Source organism: Tauraco erythrolophus, chromosome 11 (genome assembly GCF_009769465.1).
Source record: "Tauraco erythrolophus isolate bTauEry1 chromosome 11, bTauEry1.pri, whole genome shotgun sequence".
Lineage (NCBI taxonomy): Eukaryota > Metazoa > Chordata > Aves > Musophagiformes > Musophagidae > Tauraco > Tauraco erythrolophus.
Window position 1 is genome coordinate 18,949,224 of NC_141475.1, and position 13,038 is coordinate 18,962,261.

Genomic DNA, 13,038 nt, shown 5'->3' on the forward strand with positions numbered 1-13,038 from the left:
GGGGAAGCACATAAAATAATTCCTTCCTGGAGCTGTTTAAATACTGCATTTTTATGGCAACAGTGTGACTGTAATGATTCCTTTCAGATTAATGAGAGTGCCATAAATGAACAGCCCAAACTGGACTGAGAAACTTATTGGCTTCCCTTCCTCTTTCTGGAAAGGGTATTTTAAAAATAACACACACTTACTCTCCAAGGCTGGATGTGATTTTTGGCCACTTATTTCCTATGTCTGGCTCATGAGTTGCAGGAGAATTGCTTGCTACATGGTCCCAGACCCTGTTTGTGACTTTGCCTGGTTGCTGGGAGGTAACTTGTCATGCAGCACACTAATGCTCACTCAGGTGAGTCACTACTGACTGCTGGAGAAGACAGAATGAGGCTGCACTGAGTAGCAATTTATCTGGTGTAAGACTGAGGCTGTAGGCATGACATCTGACAGCAGTGGTGGTGACTGCTGTTCATTGCCCTCCCCAGCTGCTTCTTACTTTCTCCCTCAAATCTAACAGCTGAGCTGTTTGTAAAACTGCTAACCTGATCTACTTGACCAGCACAGGTCTCTGCTCCTCAACCTATTGCTTAAGATGTTTAAGCTAGCATGCCTCGTTCTGCCTGAAACAGGAGGTTGTAGTGCTCATCTGAGCAGCTCAGCTGGTAAATCTGAAAATGAGGTAATGAGCAGCTGGGGATGGTAATCTGTGCTCTGCACAGCTGCTATGACAGAAGCATACATCAAGAAGAACGTAAGGGCAGATGTTTATCAGATGTCCTCTTTCCTCAGAAGCAACAAAACCATACACTTCCTGAACTGAGCTTTTTTAAACCTTATGTAAAAGCTAATAAGTTTCAAGTGAAACAGCAATTGGAAGGATTTTTTCCTCTTTATCTCACCTTCTGGGAAAGAAAATAACTTTACTAGAGAAACAATGAACTCTTTAGTCGAACTGTGACTGACAGGCTAGTATTCTAATACACTGAAGAGTCTACCCTAAAGATTTAAACTGGGAGTCAAATGTCTAAAGCATCTCCAGAAGATCCTCCTGTATTAAAAGTCAGTAGGTATTTCTTGGTGTCCAGTTTCCAGATGGGTTGGTCTCTTCCACCACATGGTGGTACACTAATGGTGACCCTCTCTCTCTGTGAACATGTCCCTTCAAGAGGGGTTGGGGATGTTGCAGAACTGCCTTTGAGCACAGAGCTAGCAAGAGTCCATGCCAACAGATGAATAGAAAATAGGCTCCTCCTTAGTTAAGGTCTCTATAAGCACTTTCCCATACATGGAAATAATTTTCATTTAAAACAATGCAAACAGCCAGTTTTTCACTGTCTCCTAAAATAGAATTCCTTTGACTTGCCAAACCAAAGTGACTTGATGTTAACTCTCTGCTTGCCCAGCAGGCTGTCCCTGACTACAAGTTTCTGACACTCTTGAAAAAACAAGAAACAACCCATCAGATGGATTTCTTGGTTCCAAGTACATGTAACTTTCCTTTTGGAAAGGCTTAAATTAAGTCACCTGAAGTAAGGAGGAAAGTGATTACAGGCAGGCAATCTGCTCAGGTGGGGTATGCATTTGTGATTAAAGTGTAAGATCCTCCTTCATTTTCTTGACACAATAAACAGAAAAAGATGGATATAATATATAAGTGGTCCCAAGGACCAAATGAGCTTCTGACTCGCTACAGAGTAGATTAAGCTTATGTACACAGTGTAGCATGCTGACTGACCCATATAAATACTCCTCTGTAGAATTACTAAGAAGTAAAATCCCCTGCACTCTTATTCTCTCTAACGGAAGACAATATTGCTCCTAGTTAGTTAAGCAATTCTTTCAATACAGGAGCGGATAAATTTAATAACATGATGTTTTTGTGCACTGTTATCCCAAAGGGTCACTGAAAATCAAAACCAATTTTTCTTGCTTTTTACCTAAGCCTGCCATTCTTTCCAAGAATGTTGCCTGATATTCTAGTCAGGAACATAATCAACTCAAAGGTTCACTCATGGCTGGATTAATCTGATACTGTTTCCCTTAAGTCTCTTCTATACCTAATATCTGTGTCACAGTGAGAACTTGGTTCAGAAGAAATCTGACAACTGAATCTCAAGTTCATAATAACTGAAACTCCGGGCTGTCAATCAGGATTTAGCCATATGTAGCTGAGATGTAGTTCCTGCTGTCATTCATGAGAACCTCAGTTACTGTCAGGTGTCTTCTGGACAGAGCCTCCCAACAGTCCTACTATGTCTACCTGGACATGATGCCAAATGGCTTTGGAAACTTTAGTGATGCTCAATGAGCATATGGGGGTGTTACCTCAAAAAATGTCATCTGTTCTTTAGCGCTGCTCCAGGAGTGATGCTACACAGATGCCAAACCTCTTGGTTCTGTGGGTGCTCCTGATGCAGTCTCAGGATAAAAAGCCAGCCTCTAAGAAAGGTTTTTAGTATTCAGTGCTCAGTACTGTAGTTTCATGCACATGAAGTGTAAATACATGACCTGCTCACTAAGGTGTGTGAGCAACAGATGTGCAAAAGTCACCTTTCATGTTCTTACAGAACTAGCTTTTGATAAATTTTGCTATACTACTATGCAGAAAAAGATGAAATTCAATATTGCCAGGTGGACTTTTATACAGCATGATGTTTTCTGTATCTGGGGAAGTAGCATACCTCATATTTCTGTGCAAACTTTGACTATCTAGATGTAAACAAAGCATTGGCTTATCTTTAATGGAGAATCTGAGCTCAAATGTGAAGCTGCCTTAATTTCCCAGCTTAGATACAGGGAAATAGAAGAGGTTTATATTACACAAATGGCATAAGTCAGAGTACAGTGGTCTGCTATTTTATGAACTTCATGTAAAATTTTCACTTGACATTCTTTCCAGCTCAGCTTAAATTCAGAAATAAACATGTGTAAGAGCAAGTTGAATAAGCTCCCATGCCAAGACTGCTTTAGCTAACAGAAAACTGTTATTCAGAGACATAGGAGACACATCAGATGTCTGTATAAAAAAAACAACCCAACACCTACTCTGAACAGAATCTGTTTAATTTCAGGATTTTTAGATGTCTACCCTGCTTGTCTACATCTGTGTAAGCTTGGCTTTTTTCCTACATGTTGGCTGTGAAGATGCATGGTGGGGGTTTGGGGGGAAGAAGCTTTCTCAAATCTCACTTGATGGATTTCCATGTAGCAGAAGATAGTAATTTAATTCAAATACTATAAAAATGGCTGAAGCATAAGGCACCAATGGCTTCCAAGGATTTTGATCCCTGCCAAGAATGCAGAGAGTAACTGATATTATTTTAATATGATATAAAGGAAATAAGGGGAAATAACTTTGCTAATGACAACTGCACTACTTTAGGTACTTTATTAGGTTGGCACTAAGAAAGCAATTAAAAATACTAAAACCATAATTCCAGCAAAAGGCTGGATGGGTAAGCTTTGGAGAGATGAAAGGATAAATCTTAGAAATAAAATTCTAACCACAAGGTGCAATGTAATGTTGCTGACTCAAAACAAAACCTCAAACTTCAATGTCAACTTACACTTTTAAATCAGTGTTAGTCAGATGTATTCTCTGGAGCACCTGGCAACTCATTTGTTTCCTGAGATGGAGCTCTCAGTGCCCCTTCCCCTGCCAAGGGCACAAAGCACCACGTCCAATGCTACGAGTGGACTGCATCAAATTTGAAATGCAGAAAACTGACTGTAGCTCATTCAGATATAAAGTTAATGCAAATTGCTGTTTAAGCATAATTAAATATTTACTGTTTTTTCAATGAAAGTTAACAAGGGAAGGACATGAAGTTTTTGGTGTTCAGCAAGGGACTAGGCAGGTAAAACCAAACCTGGTAAAATTGCTCCTGCTTTACTTGGAGGTATGGCTCATGACTTATGCATAGAAACATGAGTCTGTTTACATGCCAGAACTATAGATCATTGCATACTGCAGAACTTCTGTCAATGCTGGAGGCAATTCCGATATAGTAAAGGTACCTTGATCACAGTGATGCTTACTTAGCTATCCAAGTACAACCTGGCTAAAGATTCTGTGTGGAACTCTGGCCTTTGAAATAGAGATGTCTTGATGCTTGTTCTGCAGTCAGACTAACTGGGAATGTGGACAATTCTTGCTTGTAAAGTACTCCACAGTTTGTAGTCAGCAAAGTGGTAAAATGAAAGTTCAAAAACAACAGAAGACCAATTTTTTCATATGATATAAATAATGAACCACAAGCATTTGATGGAAGAACATTCCAGTTCTTAGAAATCAGAAACATGGATGGGGGAGCACAAACTCATGTTTTCTAGAGTGTTTTAAAGTTGCATTTGTGCAAGCTACAGGCAAGTTCTGCTTTGGCTCTCTATAGAGTACATTGCTCAGCTTCTGGGCAGCCCTGTTTCCTCTTTTAGCTGGCCAGTGTCTCCTTTTAACCCATGAATTTGGTGATTCATCTTTTTATTCGATTGCAAGAAGTCTAAACAAACTGAGATCTCAGGAAACCACAGGGGAAACCTCAAAACAAAGGGGAATTTTAAAGCCAATTAAAGCTGCTACCTTGTTAGTTTTGTAAACACTGCAACAGATAAGCATTTTAAGTGAATAAGCAGCTAAAGATCTACTGGCCTAACAAATAAATTGGGAACTCAGTGTGATGGAGCTTCCATTTCTCAACTTCTGAATGCTGCATCGAACTAGTTCAAAACTTCAGTGACTTCTAGGAATTGATAGGCAAGACTGCCATTGACTACGGCAGCAACAAGGTAGAAGTTGTAAAGAGAAGTGTCTCTGTCTAGAGGCAGAGTACTACAAAGTTCATAGAAGCTTTTAATGGTTTCTGGTACAACTATATTTTCATTACAGCTCTATTCATCTTTCCAAGAGGTTAATATTCTGCTAGAATGACTTCCTAGACAGAAAAACAATGGTGAGAGGAGGACTGGAAGAAGCTTTGGGAGCTAGGAGGATGCTGCACAGGGAACTCTGAGGATTCCAGAAAGTAGGACAGCCTTTGACATATAAAGTTTTGCCCACAAATGTTGAAGTGCCTGAGCTACAGGTTATACTGACCGCAAATACTAGTTCCATAACTCCACAATTATGCTGATCTACAGTTAATATTGTCTATTCATGCATATGCTCACCATATTAATTTGTTTCAGGGGAGTTCTGAAGTACAGTAAGATATACTGCATAGCCTTAAATGGAGTTCATGGAGAAGCTTACCTTAAACTGATAAATATCTATAGGGCAATTAACACCATGGGGATCCAATTCTGATGAGACTCCTCTGTACAGAAGCAAATAAAATAGGTGATACCTTGTTTGACTTATAAGATTTAAAATAGAAAATGGATGTGCTTACTCATATGTTGAGGCTAGACTTAGCACCTTAACTACGTTATGAGACCCAACTGACTTGTTTGGGTTTTTTCTTCCTTGCTGTTCTGGCTGAAACATTACAGGAAGAAATGCAAAAAGAAGCTGAACTGTGGTCCCTCAAGAGCTGAGTGTGAATCTGTTGTTGCAAACGATGACGGGATATTTCTAATCTACAGCATGTATGCTATGTAAGAAAGCAAAGCATGTATGATTTCCAAATGCTGGCAAACCAAATTAAATATGGTAACTGTCTAAAATGTCCTCATTCTAGTGAATATAGTGCATAAAGAAAAAATAATTCTGTGCTAGTTCCTATCAGAACAAAGATAAACAGGCAACCCAGAAATTATCAAGGGGGCCAGTGGGGGTAAGCCATCAAAAAAACCCTTGAGTTTTGACTGTTAGGGAATACGTTATCAGTGCTACTTTCTTACGGAAAGAGGATGCTAAATATATACATTTAATAGTACACACTAACTCTAAAGATAAAATGACAGCACGAAACCTGAAGAATGTATTGAAAGGGTAAGTGAGGGTCAGGTAAAAAGCTATTCTGTAGACTGACAGAGTAACTGTCTCATCTTCTGGAGGAAAAAAGCATAATCAAATTTAATGATTTAATGCACTTGAGATTGTAGGACCAGCTGTGCATAAATATTCGCAGAAACAAGACTTGTCTAATATTCCAGAAGAATGCATCTTCAATTACCAACTGAACTGATACCACTTGTAGTCAAACAACCAGCCTGCATTTTCCTAGTACTAGACTACCTGTAGATATCATGTTCAGTGTAACAACTGCTGTTCCGGCAAGTGCCTTCAAAACAGGGAGCTGATGAACATACAAGCTCTGTTAACAAAGACTGTCTCTGAAGAAGTGACAAGCTATAAAGCTTTTTGCTGGCTGCTTTCAGTCTTTTACTGCAACATACTTACTGGACTGCCAGTGTTCAGTTTTTAACTGGTGCTATAAAAACTCTTCGGACAAGTGTAAAAGTATAACGAATATCCTCATTTGCCTGCATGCATCAAATACCTCCTTTGGTTTTAATCTCTTTAAAATAGCAAAATCCATGAGAAGAGGGAAGTAAATGTGTCCTGAAATTCAAGCCAGAAACTAGCCACAAAATATTTCTGCACTAGTGTCATAGAGGAAGGGAAGCATATCTTGGCCTTAAAGATAAAGGGAGGATTTGGGCTATAATTTAATTTCCACAGCAGCATGTCCCAATCAGTTGGAAAGCTTGTAATTAACCTCTTCTCAGGAACCACAAGTAAATAGAATTTGTTGGAGGAAACTTGGATTACTCAATGTGAACTGGATTTCCAGGTAGAGTGCCTGTTCTTGTGTTAAAGTAAGCAAGTATTTGGAAGCCTGCTTCCTCAATGACGCTGTCTACCCCATCAACTGATCTTGCCACACAAGGAATCCGATACATACAGACCCTAGGTATAATACTGTGCTAGTTCCTTGTGCTATAAGCAACTTCAGATTGAAGTGCCAAGTTTACAGCATGTGCTTAAGTTGGTGGAGTTGAACTCCCTTCCTCCTGGGAGCAGAGCAAAAGGTTTAAGTACTCAAAAGTATAAACTTCACAGCTTTTCAGAACACATTTTTTTGTTTCTATTAAGTAAATTAAATTAGCATGCACAGCAGTAGAGTGGGGAGAATACAAAGCATTTCTTTAAAATGTAATGCTGTCTAGAATACACGCTTGCTCTCTGAAAAGGAAGTGGAAGTCTGAGCTGATGGCTGCCTTACAGAGAGCATGGTCACATCTGGCCATGAGTAGTTTCCTGTGCGGATGGCTGAGAGTGTCAAGGCTCCCTCCCATAAATGAGGAATGCCTGTTCAGCCACTCTTCTAGCTTATTAAAGGTATACAGAGATGCTTATCAGCTATTTTAACTTGCTAAAAGTTCCAGTTATGGAATGTTTGAAGAAACTTCCCTGTTTCTTAGACTTTATGCTACCTGGCCTCTATGGCAGACAGTGACCTGAGCCGTTGAAGTACTCTAACATCTTTTTGAAGAAGCACAGTCAAGGTTTTTGCTTAAAACTGTCCTGTTAGAAGTAAAATTAGTATCAGTGTTTTGCAAGAACAAGCAAAGGAAGACTAAACTTGAGATCCTTCAACCTAGAATTGCAGAGTATTTCTACTACAGCTTATCTATGCTATGGCTGCTTGAGATACTAGAAGTTTACTTTAGGTTTGTTTAACATCCTTCCTCTCAAAGGGCAAAAAGCATTTTCTACTTAAGCCAACAAACAACAAAATGGGTTATTTCATCCAAAGTTGGACAAAGGCCTTCATGTAAATTCTGCTATTCAGCAAAGACTATATACAAACACATGCAAAAAGCACTTAAGTCTGCTCCGTAGGCTTAACCTTCCAAGCATTCCTCACTTCCACCAACAGCTTAGTCTGGTCCTGTCAGAAGCTTATGCTTTTTCTAATTGCCAGCACAAAAGGTTCTTAAATCATGTTTTGACAGCTAAAATCATCAGAAATAAAAAGAACTGTCAATAGTGCTAGTGCAGAAGCAAAGGAAACAGATGCAGTACTAAAAGCTGGGGGAGGGGACAATGATTCAAAAGTTAAGAAAAGCATCTGCTTATAGTTTGGTAGCAGTTATCTGTTTAAATCCAACCTAGAAAATTAGATCCTGCTACAGCTGGCATAGAGATTATGAACAGGTCCCTGGACAAAAAAAAAAGTTTGTTTAGAAACAGCAGTATTAGATCAAGAGGATATTCTGTTCAGTTCTGTCCTTTTCACTGTAAAAAAGGAAAGAAAAAGAAAAAAGCAAACCAACCAATCTGTAACAATTTTCTGGTATCTAAAGGTCAAGCTAGCAAGCTTGCATTTGTCTTCCGTGTTTAGAGGAATCTACTATAGTAAAATATAATAACTTTATTTTACATGTGGCATATTTCTCCCACCCTCAGTGTTTGCCCATGGGCCTTTAGGTTGAGCCTTTCTCTACTTCACTGAAATCCTGGGTTGGAAGGGTGCACACAGCACCTCACTTCTCTTCCAAGCTCAGATCTGTCTTATCAGCATCAAATTCATATTTGGAGAGCATAGACATGAAACGAGAATGCTTTTTGAAAGCCACAGTGTGAGATGTTTTAAAATGAACTGCACAGAAAGCCATTAACAGAGTATGTCAGCATTAGCAATCAAAGACACTGTACGACCACCCATGACCAACACAACATGTGCCAGTACCTCATGATAGGAAAAGCAACAAGATCTACAGTTGACTCTGGACCTGGGGACCAGGTATCTCCTTTCCAGAGAGGTGCCTAAGTGCAGACCGGAGGGGAAGGGATCGGATCATCCCGGGGCCGAGGGCGCCGAGCTGCTTCACCTACCCTCTGTAGCTGTCCTCGCTGCCGAGGGGGGGGTTCCCGCCGCCCAGGGGCCGCCACCATCCTGCGCAGCCCCTCTCCTCCAGCCGCCCGGCGGACAGCTCCGGCGCGGCGGGGGCCGCCGCCTCGACGGGGCCCCTTTCCCCCCGCGCCTCACAGCAGCCCCTACGCGGAGCAGGGGCGGGAGCCAGGCCCGAGCGCTACGGGGGCTCCTTCCCCGTCCCCCCTCCCCAGCCGGCTCCGGGCCGGTCCCGGCCCCGCGGGGGCTCAGCCGCTTCCAAGGGGAGGAACGCATCCCCCCCGCCACCGCAGCGGGAGGACGCCATTGGGAACAGCCCTGCCGGCGAGGCGTTTCCATGACAACCCCGGCCCTGCGCCCGCCCTCGCCACAGGGGGGCGACGAGCCCCGTACCCCTCCCTCCCTCCCGGCCGGGTCCCGCCCGCCTCACGGCCCGCATTGGGAGGATACAGCTTGAAGCCCCGGAGGATCTCCTTGGCCCGCTCGTCCGTGGCCGACATGGTCCTGCCGCGCCGCGGGCGGACGGGGCTGGGCCGGGCTGGCCTGGCCTGGCTGTGCGGGCCTGGGCGGGAAGGCGGCGGTGACAGCGGCGCCTCAGGACCCCCGCCCCTCCCCCCGCACTCCCTCGCACCCGCCACTGGCCGGCGCAACCAACCCCAGCGGCCAGCGGCCACCCGCCGCCCCGCCTCCCGGCCCGCCGCTCCGGCCAGTCATCCGCCGTCGCCGACCCGCTGCCCCGCCTTCTGCCGTATGAAGGACGGCGCGGCTGGCCAATCAGACGGTGAGGTCCCCCCCCCCGCTCCCCTCCCATTCAAGGGTGGCTGCGCAGCGGTCGTTAAGGCGTACGCCCCGACCGAGCCTGACGTCGCCGCGGGACGGGAGTCGCCGCAGGACAAACCTATCCGGCCGTCCCGCCGCCGTGAGGCTGGGCCGCCGGGGGGCGCGGGCCGGGACCGGCGGAAGGAGCGGACTCCCCTGCAGGCACCGGCGGCGGCCGGGCGAGGGGAGGCCTCGCGGAGTGTATTAGAGCGGGGAGAGCAGCCGCCGCTGGCCTGGTGAGCGCCGCCGGCCCTCACGGCTCGGTGCCGACCGGCTGTGCCCCAGCTGCTGGAGCTCGGTTGGCGCTCCGCCTCACACGGTGGAGGGAGCTCCAGCCATGAATTTGGGGAGTACCGGGGACCGGTACCAGTGTTCAGGCTGAGAGCCACTTCTGTGTGTCGAGGCCGAAGCTGAAAGGGCCAACGTTGTAGAGAAAGTTTAAAATAAATAGATAGTTTGTTTTGCCTGGAACAAAAGACACCTTCTTTGTATTGCAGAAATTTGCCCTTTGTGTTTGTATAACAAAGTAGATTGTGAGGGAAAGTCTCTGGTTCATTAGCACATCCCAGAAGCCAGGCTATTCTTTAATATGAGCACGGCAAATTAACTCCTCCATTAACAGCCTGAGCGCGGCTAATACTAGGCATTAATAAGTCATGAGAAAAACAAAGGCAGCTGTTGTAATCCAGGCTGAGAACAGGGCCAGTGAACAATCAGGGTGCCATCAATACATTCATGGCTCCACTTGCCTCTGAATCAGCCACTGTACAAACGAGGAAAACATGAACATTAATAAAGGTCACATTTAATGCATAAGGACAATGCCACTGCCAGCATAACCAATAAGAGATCTTAATAATAAAAACAGGTAGCATTTATTTCGCTGATGTATGTGATGCGTGCTCAGTTCCACACCATCGGTTGAAAAGTGTATGAACAGGTCATCCTGAATCTGGGCAGAGTGCCAGGGGTACGCTATGCTAATGTATATCTGTCTTTTATTAAGAGTCCTTCCTGGGTTTTAGATAGGCTGTGTAATTTTATGCTATCTAAGGAAGAAGAACTAGGGATCACCAAGGAGAAAACACTGATGAGGAGAAAAGATGAGCAAGAAGCACAGACATGAAGAAGGCAGAAACAAATGGTTGTGTGCGGGGTGGAAGAGCCTGCCAGGTGGAAGTATGACATGCCAGTTTACACAAGACATAAGGAACTCAATCCTGGCTCTATTCAGGCTCCTCAGAGATGAAAGAGCCAGAGACCAAATGGATCTTGCAGTGGAGAACTCTTACAGCGTTGAAGGGCTTCTCTAACCCAGCGGTAGGGCATGTTTCCAGAATTTAGAGTGAGGGTCTCTGGCCAAATCCAAGTTCCCAAATTCATTTTGCTGTGCAGGGAGGTACAGGCCTGGCATCTCTCATTTCTGAACTCCTGAAAATCACAAAAGAGCTCGTGGTTGAAGTGTGAAGTTGTGACTGCTCTGGGCATGAGCAGCAGAGGAACACGTGACAAGATAACTCAGAGAGTGACACAGACCCTGGGATCTCTCTCCTCTCAGATTCCTTTGGCTGCATTAACACAAATGACACCCTTGAGCATGTTGTCTTTCCAATCTGCTTGCAAAAAGGTTGCTGCAAGTCTCACTATCCCTTGGTGCCACTTTATACTGAAAACGTCACCTTTGCTTTCACATCTCTGGCAGGTGAGAAGATGCCTCCAGCCTGCTTTCTGCTTCCCTAGAAGCTGTTCTCTCAAGGTGCACATAAATGAGCTGGTGTTTCTCCAGATCAGCATAATTGTGAAATGTTTTCATAAGCTGGGGCTTCATTCCACCCCACACTTGATGGAATGGGTTGAATGACTGTGTATCTGCAGCCACCCAGGCACATATCTCTCCGGGCCTGCCCAAGGTATGAGATGAGAGTCTAGCGAGCAGCTTAGTCTCTGGACCCTGGGAAACATGGAGAGTTTGACAGCCTCTTCAGCAGGAGGTGGGAGCTCTCATCAACCCATGCTCTGGAGATGTGTGCTAGCAGCTGCAGGGATCAGAAGCCTGGAAGAGAGGATAAATGGGTGGAGCATGGTGAAAGCACACACAGATGAGAAACAAAACTGCATCCAGGACCGTGTTAGCATTTACGCAGCTTAGCTTAGCCCTAGAGCTATTGGCCATTTGGTCATAGAATCATAGAATGGTTTAGGTTGGAAGGGACCTTAAAGATCATCTAATTCCAACCCCCTGCCATAGGCAGGGACACCTTCCACTACACCAGGTTGCCCAAAGCCTCATACAACCTGGCCTTGAACACTTCCAGGGATGGAGCATCCACAGCTTCTCTGGGCAACCTGTTCCAATGCCTCATCACCCTCAGAGTGAAAAATTTTTTCCGTAGATCTAATCTAGATCTCACATCTTTCAGTTTAAAGCCATTTTCCCTTGTCCTATCACTACATGCCCTTGTGAAAAGTCACTCTCCAGTTTTTTTGTAGGTCCTCTTTAGGTACTGGAAGGCTACTAGAAGATCACTCTGGAGCTTTCTGTTCTCCGGGCTGTACAACCCCAACTCTCTCAGCCTGTCTTCACAGGAGAGGTGCTTCAGCCTTCGGATCATCTTTGTGGCCCTCCTCTGGACCCACTCCAACAGCTCCATGTCCTTCTTATGTTGGGGGCCCCAGAGGTGAACGTAGTACTGCAGGTGGGATCTCATGAGAGCAGAGTAGGGGGGCAGAATCCCCTCCTTCGACCTGCTGGCCACACTTCTTTTGATGCAGCCCAGGATACAGTTGGCTTTCTGGGCTGCAGGTGCACATTGCCAGCTCATGTTGAGCTTCTCATCAGCCAACACCCCCAAGTCATCCTGCTCAGGGCTGCTCTCAATCCGTTCTCCGCCCAGCCTGTACTTGTGCTTGGGATTGCCCCGACCCACATGCAGGACCTTGCACTTAGCCTTGTTGAACTTCATGAGGTTTGCACGGGCCCATATCTCAAGCCTGTCAAGGTGTTTCTGGACATCTCTTCCCTCCAGCATGTTGACCACACCACACAGCTTGGTGTCATCAGCAAACTTGCTGAGGGTGCGCTCAATCCCACTGTCTATGTCGCCAACAAAGATGTTAAACAGCACTGGTGCCAATACAGACCAATCCCTGAGGAACACCACATGTCACTGGTCTCGACTTGGACATCAAGCTGTTGACCACAACTCTTTGAGTGCAACCATCCTTATCCACCTTATTCCTTACCATATGCAGATGGACCTGCTCCTGCTCTAACATGGCCATGGTGCCAGAAGTTGATTTTATTTTGCTTTAAGCTGGTTGGGAAGTAAAATTATCACAGACGCTTTAGGAACCAGATACTAACCCTGGTAGCTAAATCTAGCCTAGAGTATGATTTCTGAATATAATATCTATTATATGGATTACT

The 13,038-nt window shown here is 44.8% G+C and overlaps 1 protein-coding gene across 1 annotated transcript in view; it reads right to left on the minus strand.

Moving 5' to 3' along the window:
• Window positions 1-9,265, minus strand: part of PDE6D (phosphodiesterase 6D) — a 39,239-nt gene extending 29,974 nt beyond the window's left edge. The window contains exon 1 of the mRNA XM_086618381.1: window positions 9,243-9,265. The gene's annotated coding sequence lies outside the window, so the exon portion shown is untranslated. The remainder of the gene's footprint in view (window positions 1-9,242) is intronic.
• Window positions 9,266-13,038: the final 3,773 nt, after the last annotated feature.